General features: G+C 39.6%; 1 long non-coding RNA gene across 1 annotated transcript in view; it reads right to left on the reverse strand.

Annotated features, from left to right (window-relative positions):
- Positions 1-3,608: 3,608 nt before the first annotated feature.
- The window catches only part of LOC103678511, a 99,978-nt gene continuing 88,972 nt past the window's right edge, over positions 3,609-14,614 (reverse strand). The window contains exon 3 of the long non-coding RNA XR_572706.2: positions 3,609-3,674. This is a non-coding gene — a long non-coding RNA (uncharacterized LOC103678511). The remainder of the gene's footprint in view (positions 3,675-14,614) is intronic.

A 14,614-nucleotide genomic window follows, 5' to 3' on the forward strand; every position in this document is an offset into this window, starting at 1 on the left:
CATCTTGAATGAGATGAGGATTTAGGGGCAAGGTGGGAGTGAATCATTCTAGGTAACAAACATGACTCTTAAGGTGTGTTCCAAGCAAAAAGAAGACTAACAAGAAGTAAGGGACAGACCCATGGATGTCAACTAACTGATGACCTGGAAATGGCAAAATCCCTCAGCCTGTGCTGTGCCTTCCTTTTTTCACAAAAATGATGCCCAAATAGAAAAGGGAAGAAAAAAGATTACCAAAATGGAACTAGTGTCATGGTAAGAAAAATGACATTAAGAGAGTTCCTCGTGATAAATCCACCCATCCATCTGTCGATCCATCCATTTACCCATGCACTCATCCATCCACTCATCCATTCATTAATCCATCCATCCATCTATCCATCCATTCAATCAATATTTATTTAGTGCCTAATATGTACTAGGCACTGGGACGAGCACAGAGAACAAAAAAAGCCAGATCCCATCTTACAGTTACAGTTCAGTGGGAAAGCTGACATTACAATTGATCACATGAATATATCAGTACAAATTGTAATAAGAGCTATGATAAAAGGAAAAGGTGAGATGAGATTGTATTAAGGATTCCCTTTAGATTGAGGATGGCAGGGGAAGTAGTCAAGAAAAGTTTCTCTTGAGAGGCGGTATTCACGTCATCCAGCTGAGGTGAATACACTAAGGGACTGAGAGAACACACAGGTGTGACTGCAGAAGCACACTCCCTAATCCTGAAAAACACAGAGAATACGAGAAGGGAGGTAGGAAAATGTACCCATTTCCAAAAGTGGAGCAAATGTGGAGCCTGAAAACTAGAGAACAACAAAAAAGCTATGAGTGTGAGAAAAGCAAGAGGCTGCTCTAGTGAGCTCACAGAGAACAAGGCATGGAAAGGAAACTCACGCGGGCACTCACCCCATCCTTCCTGAGTTCTGCGCAAGTCCCCCCGCTCACTCTGAGTCTCTTACTGAGAGACAGACCCTCCTAAGATGTGCTGCCGAGTTGGGTATGTTTAAAGCCTTCCGAGCAACTTAGCGTCACAAATCCTTGTAGGTTCTTCCCATTTGTCGCCTGTGTCTTCTCTGGCTGAAGGGATTTTCGACTCTACATTTATGGAAGGGACAACAACTTACTTCCTCTTCAAGCACCCCATTTCCACCAGAAATGTTCTGCCATGTTGTAGCTATGACTTATATCCTCTTACGTCATGGAAAGGAACCCTACAGTGGTATAATCCTGCTGGCCAGAGTCAGAACTGCAAAATGACCTTTGACCAACAGAGTCCTTCACTTCCTCACAACTTTTGTCCTCTCGGCTTTTCTGATATATATGCAATTTAAAGTTTTCTAGTAGCTGTATTTTTAAAAGTTAAAAAAAAAGAAATAAAATGAATTTTAATAATGTTTTCATCTAACCCAATTCTATAGACTGAACATGCCTCCTCAAAACTCATATATCAAAACCTAATCTTCAATGTGTTGGTATTTGGAAGGGAGCATCTGGGAGGTAATCAGGCAGGAGGCAGAGCCCCTCATGAATGGGATTACTGCCTTTACAAAAGAGACTCCAGAGAGCTCCCATGACCCTTCTGCCATGTCAGGTTATAATGAAGACACTGTCATCTATAAACCAGGACATGGGCCCTCACCAGACATCAGATCTGCTGGTGCTTTGATCTTGGACTTCCCAACCTCCAGAACTGGGAGAAATAAATTTTTGTTGTTTATAAGCTCCCCGTTTTATTGTATTTTGTTATATCAGCCTGAATGGACTACAGAGCTAGATATATCCGAAATATCATTTCAACATTAATCAACATAAGAAACTATTAGTGAAATATTTTGTATTCTCTCCCCTTCTCCTTCTCCTTCTCTCTCTCTGTCTCTCTCTTTTTACTAAGCTTTTGAAATCCAGCGTGCGTTTTTCACTAAATGCACACCTCAGCTGGTAGTGGCTGTACTTCAATCCTCAAAAGCCACCCATGGCTGGAGGTAGCTATATGGACAGCAGAGTTCTAAACTGTAACTTACTTTTATATGCTAGAAAACTTCAGAAGTCAAATGTATCAAGCTTTTTAAACAAAAGTATGAAATGGCTTCTTCCAAGCATTGTACTGAAGATCTGACTCATAGGAAAATGCAGGCCCTCTCACTGGGGCAAAGAAAGTCCTCTGATAGGCTGCGTGATTTCAGGCAAGGCCACCAGACTGCACCACGCCAGGATGCTCTACTGCTGGCGTGGAGCCAAGCAACTGCCAGAGTCCTGGTTTCAGGGCTGAGAAGACAAGTCCACCCTGAACTCACCCCCCCCCCCCCCCCCCCCTCCGAGTACAGTGCCTTGGTGCAAAGAAAACCCACATTACTCACTTCTTTAGTACCATATATTGCAAATGTCAGTCACGAGGCAACTTTTACCTAGACAGTTTGTATATTAAGCCATCATCAGCTAATAGGGCATTTGTTGAAATTTCTTCATCAGATTATACACTCAATTTTACAGGACAGAATAACATTACATGGCAATGTAGAGTTTGCTAGTATTTTTCTACCATTATCTTATTTAATCCTAATATAATCACGTATCCTTGCACTGGGGGAAAAGGACAAGAAAGCAGTTAAGGTCTTGATGGGAGTACCAGATCCCATGACATCCCCTCATTCTAATTAAATGACAGATATATGAACCATCATTAATACAAACGTTTTTTTCTCCTTATATATCAAAGTTTCCAAACTAGAGGGAAGAAAATATTTCTTAGCTCATTAACACATGTTAACATAAAATAGGCATTACTAGGGTTTTTTTTCCTGCCAGTGTTCAAACAACAACCTTGGTAACCAAAGAGAAAGTTAAAAATAGGTGAAATCTCATTTTTAATAACATTAACGTTGAAAGCCTCTCTCAGAGAAAGCAGACATTACTGACAGTCATTTTTACTTTCATCAAGACTGTGGTTCTAAAGTATTTACTCTTGTGAAGCAGGTAAGAGTGGAAGGCTTCGTGTGGATGCTAGGTTTGTGGGCTAGAAGCCCCCATTTTCTCTCTGTCACCATTTCTCCATCACCTATTATTGGAGTGCTTAGACATTTTGACAAGGGTGTTATTTCACTATGAAACCTTACAAAAGGGAGGAAGAATATTTCAAAAAGTATGATGAAAACATCCAAGGTCATTATGCTCCTCATTTCTTTGCACTGAATTTATTTCCTTTTGGTATTTTGCTGTGCATGCAAAACATTTCCATGTAGAAGAAATTCAAAAGCTCCCCACTCCCCAAAAGATAAAATCTTTAAAAATCATATCTTTCCCCGGTGCCTTGATTTGCCTTAAGAAAAACAGAATCGAATGTTAAAAATTCAGCGTAAGGGCATCAGTCATAGAAGTCCGATTTAATAAAAATTGTGTATGGCAAACATAGCACCCACATTTAAGAAGAAGGTCGAGTCAGCACAGAAGAGCTACCATCTCTTAAAACAGTTATCACCATAGTCATACATTGTCTCACTAATATCTGTACTTTTCCTTTGGGGCTTAGTATATCTGGCTACATTTGCACTACACACACACACACACACACACACACACACACACACACAATTCTTCATACATACCTTCTGAAAGGTCCTGTTGACTATGGCTTGAGCAGGTAAGTAGTGAGGGATTACCTAATGGAGCTGCCCCTGAAAAGAGATAGACATGGCGGGTTCAGGACCAGCAATCTGCAGGAAAACCATCCTTATTGTTGAATGGTGAGCAAAGCAGAGAAGTCAAACATCCCCAAAGTTTAATGTGAGTGCATTGCCAAAATGGTATAAATGGAAAGACAGAGCAGTGAACAGGTATCAAAACAGAATAAAATGAAAGAACCAGATGAGTTCATCATAGTCAGTATGGGACTTAATCTGCTGAGCACAGCCAGTCTGCCATTGTATTCCTTAGGCATGGCTTGCCACTGGGTTGGACTGAGGATATGTCTTTTGGAGCAGTATTTTCCAAACTGTACTGGGCATAGATTCCCCTGAGAAACTGGTTAATATGTAGAATCTGATCATTCTGATTCAGTAGGTGTGTTGTCAGGTAGAGACTCTGCATTTCTTGTAAGCTCCCAGGTGCCGTTGGTGCTGCTGGTCCGATGGTCACATTCTGAGCAGCAAGGGCAGAATCTTGTCCTGAGCCAATAATGACTGCAGCAGCAACACCTTCTGCTGCTTCCATCTTTGCTCTACATAACTCTAAGAGCATTTTTTAAACTTTTTAGTCGGTCTCTTTAGAGATCGTACATAGGTAAGTGGGCCAAGACTCTACTCTGCCAGCCACGAAACACCGCATCATCAAGGAAATCATGATCTACAGAAAAGGGAAAAGGACCTTTTTGAACTTCTTCCTGTTTTTGGAGTGACCCAAGGTACAGATAGTGATATAAAAATGGCCAAAGACAAAGTCTGTGTGAATATGGAAAACAGTGTGAGAGAGTCCACTCTTTAAAGTAGGTTGGCTCCGAGTTTCTGCTTAACAGCAACTCCAAGAAAAAAAAGTAAAGCAAGAACAAAAAAATTCCAGGAGGAATGGTAGTCAAGGAGCCTGAGTTAAAACTCCCACACCCAATACCAACATTAAACCCAAGTTCATAGAGCTGAGAGCTCTTACTTCCAATATTACCAAAAACTGATGATGCCAAGGGTGTCTACAACCTAAAGGACTTTAGGAAAGAATATGGGGTTTCCATCCCCCTCTGTCAAAAAATCATCAAATAGTAATTTCTTATTTTATTTTAGCATTTACTGATTCCGGCGCAACATGTGCTCTCTAAGCATTGCCTTATTCAATGCTCACAACAAGCCTGTGTGGTAGCCACCACTCTTCACCCCGTTTTACAGGTGAGGGAGCAAGTTTCAGAGAGGGCAAGTGACCTGCCAAAGGTCATTCAGCTAGTAAGAAGCAAACTAAGATCCTAAACCAAGGCTGGTTAGAATGTTTTCATCATAAAAATATTTTTTTTAAATTGAAAGACTATATAATTCTAAAGCCAAAATGCAATTAAAAACTATAATAACCATATCTATCCAGGCTACCTCATATGGTATTTACAAAGTTCCAATGAGAAGATTAAAGATTTGAAAGTGCTTGGAAAATATCTGGAGCAAAACAATAAAGAAAGACAGACAGAAAGGAAGCAAGCTGGCAAACAAAGGTACTTTGTAAACTAGAAAGGATGAGTTTAGTTGCTGATGTGATTTATCATTTTTAGATCCCAAGATTGTGGAGCCAAGTCAAGGCTGCAATCATAAATCAATCCTTCTTCAAGCTTCAGGAGATAAAAGGACCTCTTTGAACTCTAAACTTCAACTTTTCTTGGCCTTGGTATCACCCTGTGGTAATTTATATAAATGAAGACTAATTGTGAGAGAGATTATTTCTCTTTACCCAAGGAAAATCTCTCACTCTCTTTCTCCCTCTCTGTCTCTTTCCCTCTCTCTCCCACCCCTACCCCCCATCACACAATTAGATCTAAGACTTAACTTCCTCTTCTTGTGAAAGCAAAAAACTGAAATCCAGGGAATAGTGATAAGCCCAAGGTCTGACTAGACAAAAAAGTCAACATTTTAACCATACATGTGATTCCTCACTGTCTCTTTTTGAAAGGGAACTGGAAACAAGTCACGGCATAAATCACAGGGACAAAAGGTACAGCATAAAAATATAGTCAATGTTACTGTGAGAACGTTCTATGGCGACAGAGGGTAACAACACTTGTGGTGAGCAGAGCATAAGTTGTAGAGTTATTAACTATGTTCTACACCTAAACTAATGTAACTTTGTGTGTCAACTATACTTCAAAAGGAACTGTAAGCAGGATGGACTGTACCTTCCTTCCTGAAAATACATTGCTTTTCGTTCATTCATAATTCAACACATGTTTATCAGAGCTCAACATTGAGCACTGGGATCACAAAGGTGAATGAGACAGTCTATACCCTCGTGAAACCAGAGTCCAAGACTTTCTGTGCGCCACGCACAGCCTTAGCCACTTTGAGAATACGAAGATAAGTCGGAGCCAGTTCCTATTCTCAAGGAAAGTGGTAAAGAAGTAGGACCTGGACCTAGAAATGTTTGGTTGGGAGACAAGTGTGAGGAGGACTCAAAGAAGATCAGGATTTGGGCTTCCTGTTGGGGAAAATAACAATTCAACCAACATGATAGATTTGAGAAAAAAATCAGTGTGCCTAATGGAAGATGTGACTGTTGCAGGAACTCCTGGAAATAAAGAACCAATGACTAGGAGAGATTTCACATACCTAATCGAAAACTGTACATTTTCTTGGATAGGTGGTTTTTCAAGGCATGTTCTGAGATGTTTCAGGGGTTGGGGCCAAAAGCATTATACTACAACCAGGTCGCTATTCTGATGTCATTAATAATTTTTATTATTCATTTTATTCAATGTTTAAGAGAGCACACAGGCTACCCCTCCAAAGTAGAATCAAGCTTCCCATTCATTCTTGGGAGCCCTCTAGGACATTCTGGGCCATGATTTTTGATTTGTGGAAATTCTTGCCTTGGACTGCTTTCCTAGAAACAACAATAAATCCAGAAGAGAATTCTTCTAACTCCCCCACTCCTGTCCCACCTACCCACATTTATAGCTCCAAAGCCTACCCTAAAAACTTTAAGGAAGGGAATTCCAAGTCTCTCTAGTAAAGGATCCTGGATCTTGACTGACAGGCTTCCATATCTTGAATTTTTTTGAGCCGGAATCCCTCCCTTATCGTATAAGCTCATTCCTGCTTCACAAGACTTCAATAAAGATAGCTGATCCTAATTCATTGCTTAATGACTGATCGAGCCTAATGCTATGTTTGTTCCAAGGAAGGTCTGACTTGCTCCTTTTATTCATTTCTTCATCAGCATTCGGTATTTCTGAGCACTTTCTATATGTCAGATCTGTGCCAGAGACCGGAGCAGATAAAAAGAGAGTCAGACACGGTTCCTGTTTGAACACCTTACCTTCTAATATGGAAACCATGCAGTAAAATAACTACGGGAACAAAGAGATGATGCTCAGAGACATAAGAGAGAAACGTAGATAAAGTGCTTAAGAATTTGAAAAGAAAGAGATTACTTTCATGTGGGGGACAAGGAGGCTTATGAGAGGCTTTGTGGATGAAGTAGCACTTCGTCGTGGTTGGAAAGATAAGAAGGTGGGCGTGTGGATGTGGAGAGGAGCAGAAATGGCCAATGCCTTGAGCCAAAAGACAAGACATCAGACTAGTTTGGCTGAGGGAGTTTGAGGGAAAGGTGGAGCCACTGAACAGTGATATATTCATGGGATCTGCATTAGGGTGAGAAGACTGTTTTTAGTCATACACAGCACAGGCTCTGTGTGAGCCCACGAGTCGTCTCTGCCTGTATTCAGTCAGGTGAACCTGGATTCAGAAGGAAGATACCTAAGAGCTTCCATTTTAGTCTCAGTAGAGGAAGTCATTACCAGGGAGAAGAAAAAGGTTTTACCTTGATAAGGGAGGACAAGGGTAGCAGATTTGCTCTTATGTCAAAAGCATATCATGGCATAGACCCCCACCCTAAAGTTTTATTGACATAGCTACACCAAGAAGGTGTTTGGATAAAATATCACCTGTTAGAATGAAGTGTTTCTTAGGTGTTACACTGTGTAGCAACATATAGGGAGAATGCTAATGCGGTCAAACAGGGCAACGAGGAAATCTCCGTAAAAAGCGAATGTCAGGAAATGGTCATTTTCCCCCACGCTTGCCAGGCTGAGTAATGTGCCCGTAAATTTTACACAATAGCATCCTCAAAAGAGAAAAAACACAGAACAATGAAATTAGGGAAGGGTCTGGCAATCAGATTAAAGACTCATGGGTGAAAAAATCCCCAAAATAAATGTGTTGGAAAACCCGTTTTGCTAATCATGCCAAGAGCTAAGCCCCACTTGAACTACTAGGGATGTGTGACCTCCCTTAATGTCATTTTCAAAAGAGTGCACCTAACAAATACAAGTTTCCCTGGGAGAATCACAGTTGTGCAATGGCATCTTTCATGTGGTTGGTTAAAATGCCTTTTTTGTGTGTCCTTTATTTGTAGAAGGGGCTTCCTTTTGTCAAGATCTGGGGTCTTTTCTCCACTTCATGCAACTCTGTACGTACAAAAGGAGGGAAGGAACACATTTATTTGGGGGTAGAATTAAAAATTAAAAAAAACTATTATCTTGAACTTGGGGTCAATTCGATGGCAAATATTTTAAAACCCAGTATAGCTTATTAGGAAATATGTATAAAAAATAAAGAATTTTTAAAAAGGAAATATGAATCAAGGATTCTTATAAAAGTAAATCACTTTCAGAAAACTAACCTTGGCTGCTATGAAAACAGAATTGTATTTTCATTCAGCCAACAGACCATTTCTGACAAAATGATCTTATTTGGGAAATGCTGGTGAACCCCACTGAACTCAACACAGCTAAATAAGGATGGTTCGTTACCCTTGCCCAGTGACAGCAGGGCAGCAAGGCACTAATTCAACTTCTCTAACGAAGGATAGTCAGGACAACAGGTGTCTCGTTTGGAGAAAGGTATTGAACAAGCTACACAAGACCATGTAAGTTTATAAACATCGGCATCTGCCTTTCTGTAAGGAAATGGAGACAGAAAATAATACATGAACTGGCTAAAATGAAAAAGGGAAGAGAAACAGTAAAAGTAACCAGGTCTCGCAAAGGATGACAGACAACATATATTTTTGTTTGAAAGTACTAGAAAAGAAAGGTGTGATCATCAGCAACCAGTATGAATTCCAAAAGAGTTCAGAAGGCATGTTTAAAATGCTAGTGCATACATATCTATCACACAAACACACACATATACACTCACCCACGCATACATGCACACACGCACACGGCAACTCGGCATTTTGAATGCCTATATGTCTTCCTATCCTTTTCCTTAATAAATGAGTCCATGTAACCAGGAAAAACATAGATCTCAATCTAAAAATATAATTGGGTAGAGAAGAAGTATCAGGAAAAAACTAATAATAAAGAAAAAGGATGTTTTGACTCTAAACCTTTTATTCACAGATAATCTTAACTATTTCACCAGATTATGACTGCAGTGAGTGTTGCATTGGCAGTGGGTAGTGTCTACTTTCCCTGTCTGAGGCCAGCCTACAGCTGCATTTTCTCCTTTCTCCTCATTTTGAATAATTAGAGGAGCCATTGTATTTCAAGCCACTTGAAATGACACCCTTCCAGTTGTGAAGAAACTATAAAGCTGACTCACATAAAAGAAATTTGCTGGCTTTTCTGGCTCTAGGGAGTACAGATCCACAAACACTTCATCAACAAAGCACAGTGCCATCCCTAGTGTCCTTCTCTTGACTGCACTCTGATGCCAGTCCTGCTTTTCTGGTACAACAGGAAAGGAAGACAGAGTTCTCAAGAGGCCCTAAACATCTACTGAGGCATTGTTGGTTTACCTTATATAGCATTCTTTATCTCTGTAGCAAGTGTCCTTTTGATTAAAAGCACTGCATCTTCCTTGGCTTACATAATTATTTTGGAAAGGTTTTTTTGTTTTTGTTTTTTTTGTTTGTTTTGTAAACCCCCAAAGAGCTAAAGGCAGCCTACGTGGTCTTGGGGGAGAATAAACTGGTCAAATGCTAGGGCTGGGGCTTAATCCCTTAACAGCCAGGAAGGCATTAGAAAATTACAGTTGGGGGCACCTGGGTGGCTCAGTCGGTTAAGCATCCGGCTCTTGGTTTCAGCTCAGGTCATGAGATTGAGTCCCGCGCTGGGCTCTACACTTACCACGGAGTCTGCTTGAGATTCTCCCTCCCTCTCCTTCCCCCTCAGCCCCTTCCCTCTCTCTAAAATAAATAAATAAATAAATAAAATCTTTAAAAAAAAAAGAAGAAGAAGATGGCAATCATACTTTGAATGGAGTAGAACAAGAGCATGCCTAAGTTCATCAAGAACTAGGAAGATCGGTAGGGGAAGAAAGGGATAAAGAAAGGGGGTAATCAGAAGGGGGAATGAAGCATGAGAGACTATGGACTCTGAGAAACAAACTGAGGGCCTCAGAGGGGAGGGGGGGTGGGGGAATGGGATAGACCGGTGATGGGTAGTAAGGAGGGCACGTATTGCATGGTGCACTGGGTGTTATACGCAACTAATGAATCATCGAACTTTACATCAGAAACCGGGGATGTACTGTACGGTGACTAACATAATATAATAAAAAATTATTAAAAAAAAAAAGAACAAGACAGAACAAATTTCATCTGCTTTTCTCATACAGGAGAAGACCACAGATATAAAGTTTTATATCTCACTCAGTATTATATCTGACCGAGTGTTTCGTAATGTACTTATGTACCAGAAGGAGAAATAAAGATTGGTTGATCACAGTTGATCACAGCTGCCCAATAAGTCTTGGTTAGTGTACCAAGGTCAACCAGGAGGGATATCTCCACTGGTGTAAAAGACTGTTTAACTAGCTTCAACTCCTAACAGCTCCCGCAGACCCTACAAATGTAGCATCGACCTGGAGGGACAGGGACATATATATACAGAATTTTTTCCTAGTCTTTATAAGAAATACTCTACAATAGTAGTCTGAACCACTTTTGTAAGTCAAAGGAAATCATCAAATATCAGCAATTTCACATAGTTCTACATAGGAAACCAAATCCAACATCTTCTGCTAGTAATTCATTGGAAATCATCACAGTCTGGGGGGAGAAACTTTAGTTTATACAAATCTGTGAAGAAAATAGAGGAAGGCATCTGAAGTAGCTATCACCACTAATGTTAGCTCGCAAAAAAACATTCATTGGACAAAGATCAATGAGCTTCAAGCACGCGTTCCTCCTTCTCTTTACAGTTGTATTCCTGAAGATGAAGGTTTTCTCTTTCTCCTCGACAGAGCAGAGGTCATTACTTCCCAGCAAACTTGAGGACTTACCATGCAATACTCTAATGTTGATGATTTTCTCTGTCCTCAGTGTTTTAAGGCTTCCTATAAACAGACTAAAACAAAGAAATACTCTCTTCCTGAGAATTTAATAGCTGGAAATTCCATTTAGAGCAAAAGTGAAAACATGTAAAAGTTAATTTAATCATTCCATTTGTGATAATTTGTATAGAAATAGTACATGAAATGTATCAAATAGTATTATAAATGAGGTTATGCATAAAATATTTCATACTTGTGAACAAAAGTAACTTTGTAATCTGGAAAAGTATTTTATTTATCTAGTCCATTTTAGGAAATGCAACCCTGCTTACTTTCAAAGAAAAGTATTTTTGTAATTTTTTAAAAATACGTATTTATCTTAAGTCTAGATTCAAGTTGTTACAAAGATTCCATCTCACAAGTCTGAATTATAATTCCTAACACTCTATCAGTGAGCTCCCAAAAGACAGACCTATGTTATTATAGGATGTGCCTTGCCATGAAATATATAAAATATAATTTGCCCCCAATTAAAAAGAAAAAGAATTATGGCCAGATGGAATAAAATGAAAATATCCAAAATGCTAACCTATTTATAATATATGACCAATTAGAAAGATGGGAAAGGGGAACTGAGAATATGTTGCCAAAAAGAAATATGACTAAAGGGAGATTTTGATAATTTTTGCTACGTTTCTAAATTTAATAATTTTCATTGTTTCTGGACATTGAAAAAATATGAAAGCACAACTTAATGAATCTGTAGAAAACTTAGGAGTGGAGAGATGGGAGGTAGTGAATGGGTATCTATTTTATTCCTAGAATGTCCTATGTTCACAGTTTTTAAAATAGCAAAATATCTCCAAGGCATGAGATGCTAAACACTTGAACACAGAAACCAAAGAGGATTTCTACAAGCCTGAATTCTTTTCAATGGTCCTTTCTCATCCCTGTATCTAAGAATCTGTGACTTTAGCAGAGCAGTTCATTGTGGAAAAAAAAAATGAATGTGAAAAGAGGTAAAATTATGACACTGTTAATCTCCAGCCATGTATTCATTTTAGGCAGGTATTATTTCATCTTGCCTAGTTCTGTAAAATTCTCTCATAAAAGTCCCCGACTCTCACCAAAACAGTCAGGACATGATGGAAGAACTCCTTTTTTGAGTTTGTGACTCATATAGTTACAACTTCACTTGTATTATCAGAGTTTCGGTTTTAAGTTCCTTTATTATGTCCTCTGAGGATATAGAAAGTTAGAAGTTATCCAGACATTTCAGGTAGAAGAAATAGATATTGAACAGAATAATCAGTATTAGCTATGGGTAGAAACAGAAATTAGCATATAAATTATTTACCTGCCTGGTTGAATTTGTCTGCAGTTAACTAAACAAGCCAACTGCGGGCAAGACACAATGCTAGGTGATTCTGAGGATTTAAAAAAAATAGGCGTTTATGTATTTGTTTTATTCTCGCCTCATTTCTCAATGTAAACACAAAGAAATGCTTGCAGTAAAACTGGAAAAATATAAGTTAAAAATAAAACAGGACAAAGTAAAATATAAATAAGAGGTATAGGCCAGGGGAAGAGAAGCTCAGATAGGCAAGCCCGAAGACCTCACATAGACTGTAGAGTTTACTACGATCTTCCAGAATGTCGCAGTGAAAGGGCATTATTCTTATTTGCAATGCTGAAATGTAGCTATCGCTCCAGAAAAGGAGACCTTTTTTGATCACTTACCTCTAAAATAAATATCTCTAAATTGAGGAGTGTGGTATAATGCCTTTAACCATGGTGCTATTTTCTATTTTTCCTCCGCCCCCAATTCACTCCCTGCCTTTCTCTCTGCTCTGTGCACAGGGGGCTCACCCCGCCGACTGGCTCTCCAAGGCTTCTTCCTGGCTGGCTCCAGGTTGGGTTCGACTAGAGACTGGCAGTCAGGAGAAGAGAGAGGCTGAAGAATCCCTTCCCTGCTCCTCTCTGCTTTGGTCACATTTCTGTTAGAGGCTGCCTGTCTTCAGGACTGCAGCTCTGTTGAGTAGCACTTCCCATGACTCCAATAACCCATCAGCCCAAAATGGTAAGAGCTTCCCACTTTGTTAAACTCTGAGTGCCTCAATATTTTTTGTTAGTTCTCTAAACTCTTATCCACACCTTGCTGTTCTTGAAGAGTCTTCCTTTGAAGGAATGCCATGGTTTTCCTTCCAGGACCCTGATTGATACAGATGAAATGCCTATTTCTCTCCATTTTTTGACTTGATTATTTGTTTTGGGTGTTAACAGATACTTTTCCAAAGAAGACATACAAATTGCTAACAGACACATGAAAAAATGTTCAACATCATTAGCCATCAGGGAAATTCAAATCAAAACCACAATGAAATACCACCTTACACCAGTTAGAATGGCAAAAATTGACAAGGCAAGAAACAACAAATGTTGGAGAGGGTGTGGAGAAAGGGGAACCCTCTTACACTGTTGGTGGGAATGCAAGCTGGTACAGCCACTCTGGAAAACAGTGTGGATGTTCCTTAAAAAGTTAAAAATAGAGTTACCCTATGACCCAGCAGTTGCACTATGGGGTATTTACCCCAAAGATACAGATGTAGTGAAAAGAAGGGCCACTTGCACCCCAATGTTCATAGCAGCAATGTCCACAATAACCAAACTGTGGAAGGAGCGAAGGTGCCCTTCAACAGATGAATGGATAAAGAAGATGCGGTCCATATATACAATGGAATGTTACTCAGCCATCAGAGAGGATGATTACCCAACATTTGCATCAACATGGATGGAACTGGAGGAGATTATGCTAAGTGAAATAAGTCAAGCAGAGAAAGACAATTATCATATGGTTTCACTTATCTGTGGAACATAAGGAATAGCATGGAGGACATTAGGAGAAGGAAGGGAAAAATGAAAGGGGGGAAATCAGAGGGGAAGACGAACCATGAGAGACTATGGACTCCGGGAAACAAGCTGAGGGTTTTAGAGGGGAGGAGAGTGGGGGGATGGGTTAGCCTGGTGATGGGTATTAGGGAGGCCATGTATTGCATGGAGCACTGGGTGTTATACACAAACAATGAATCATGGAACACTACATCAAAAACTAATGATGTACTGTATGGTGACTAACATAACATAATAAAAAAAAATTTTTTTAAAAAGCCTCCTTCTCAAAAGAAAGGTCAGAGCACAACCATCGCCCTCAAATACATCTCAGTCAAAACACTTCTACAAGAGTCAAGAAATTATTGTTGAAGTACACCAAAGCTAACAGTCTCGAACAGCGCTCTCCAATAAAACTTTCTGATATAACGGGAATGCTTTAGATCAGTGTTGCTCGATACAGTAGCCATTAACTCTACGTGGCTATCGAGCGTCTGAAATGTGGCTAATGAGATGAAAAAACTGAATTTTTAACTCTATTTCATTTTAATTAATTTGTATATAGATAGCCACCTGTGGCTAGTGGCTACACTATTGCACAGCACAGGTCTGTATGAACCCAAGGACAAAACCTAGAGATTATCCAAACATACGGTGCAAAAATAAGTACGGTCCCTGCTGATAAAGAGCCTATAGTCAGTACTGATGACCACAATAGGAGGAAAATTAAGGTCAGTATAATAAAAAGGATATAAAGTCTA

This window comes from Ursus maritimus, unplaced genomic scaffold, assembly GCF_017311325.1.
Source record: "Ursus maritimus isolate PB19 unplaced genomic scaffold, ASM1731132v1 scaffold_17, whole genome shotgun sequence".
Classification (NCBI taxonomy): Eukaryota; Metazoa; Chordata; class Mammalia; order Carnivora; family Ursidae; genus Ursus; species Ursus maritimus.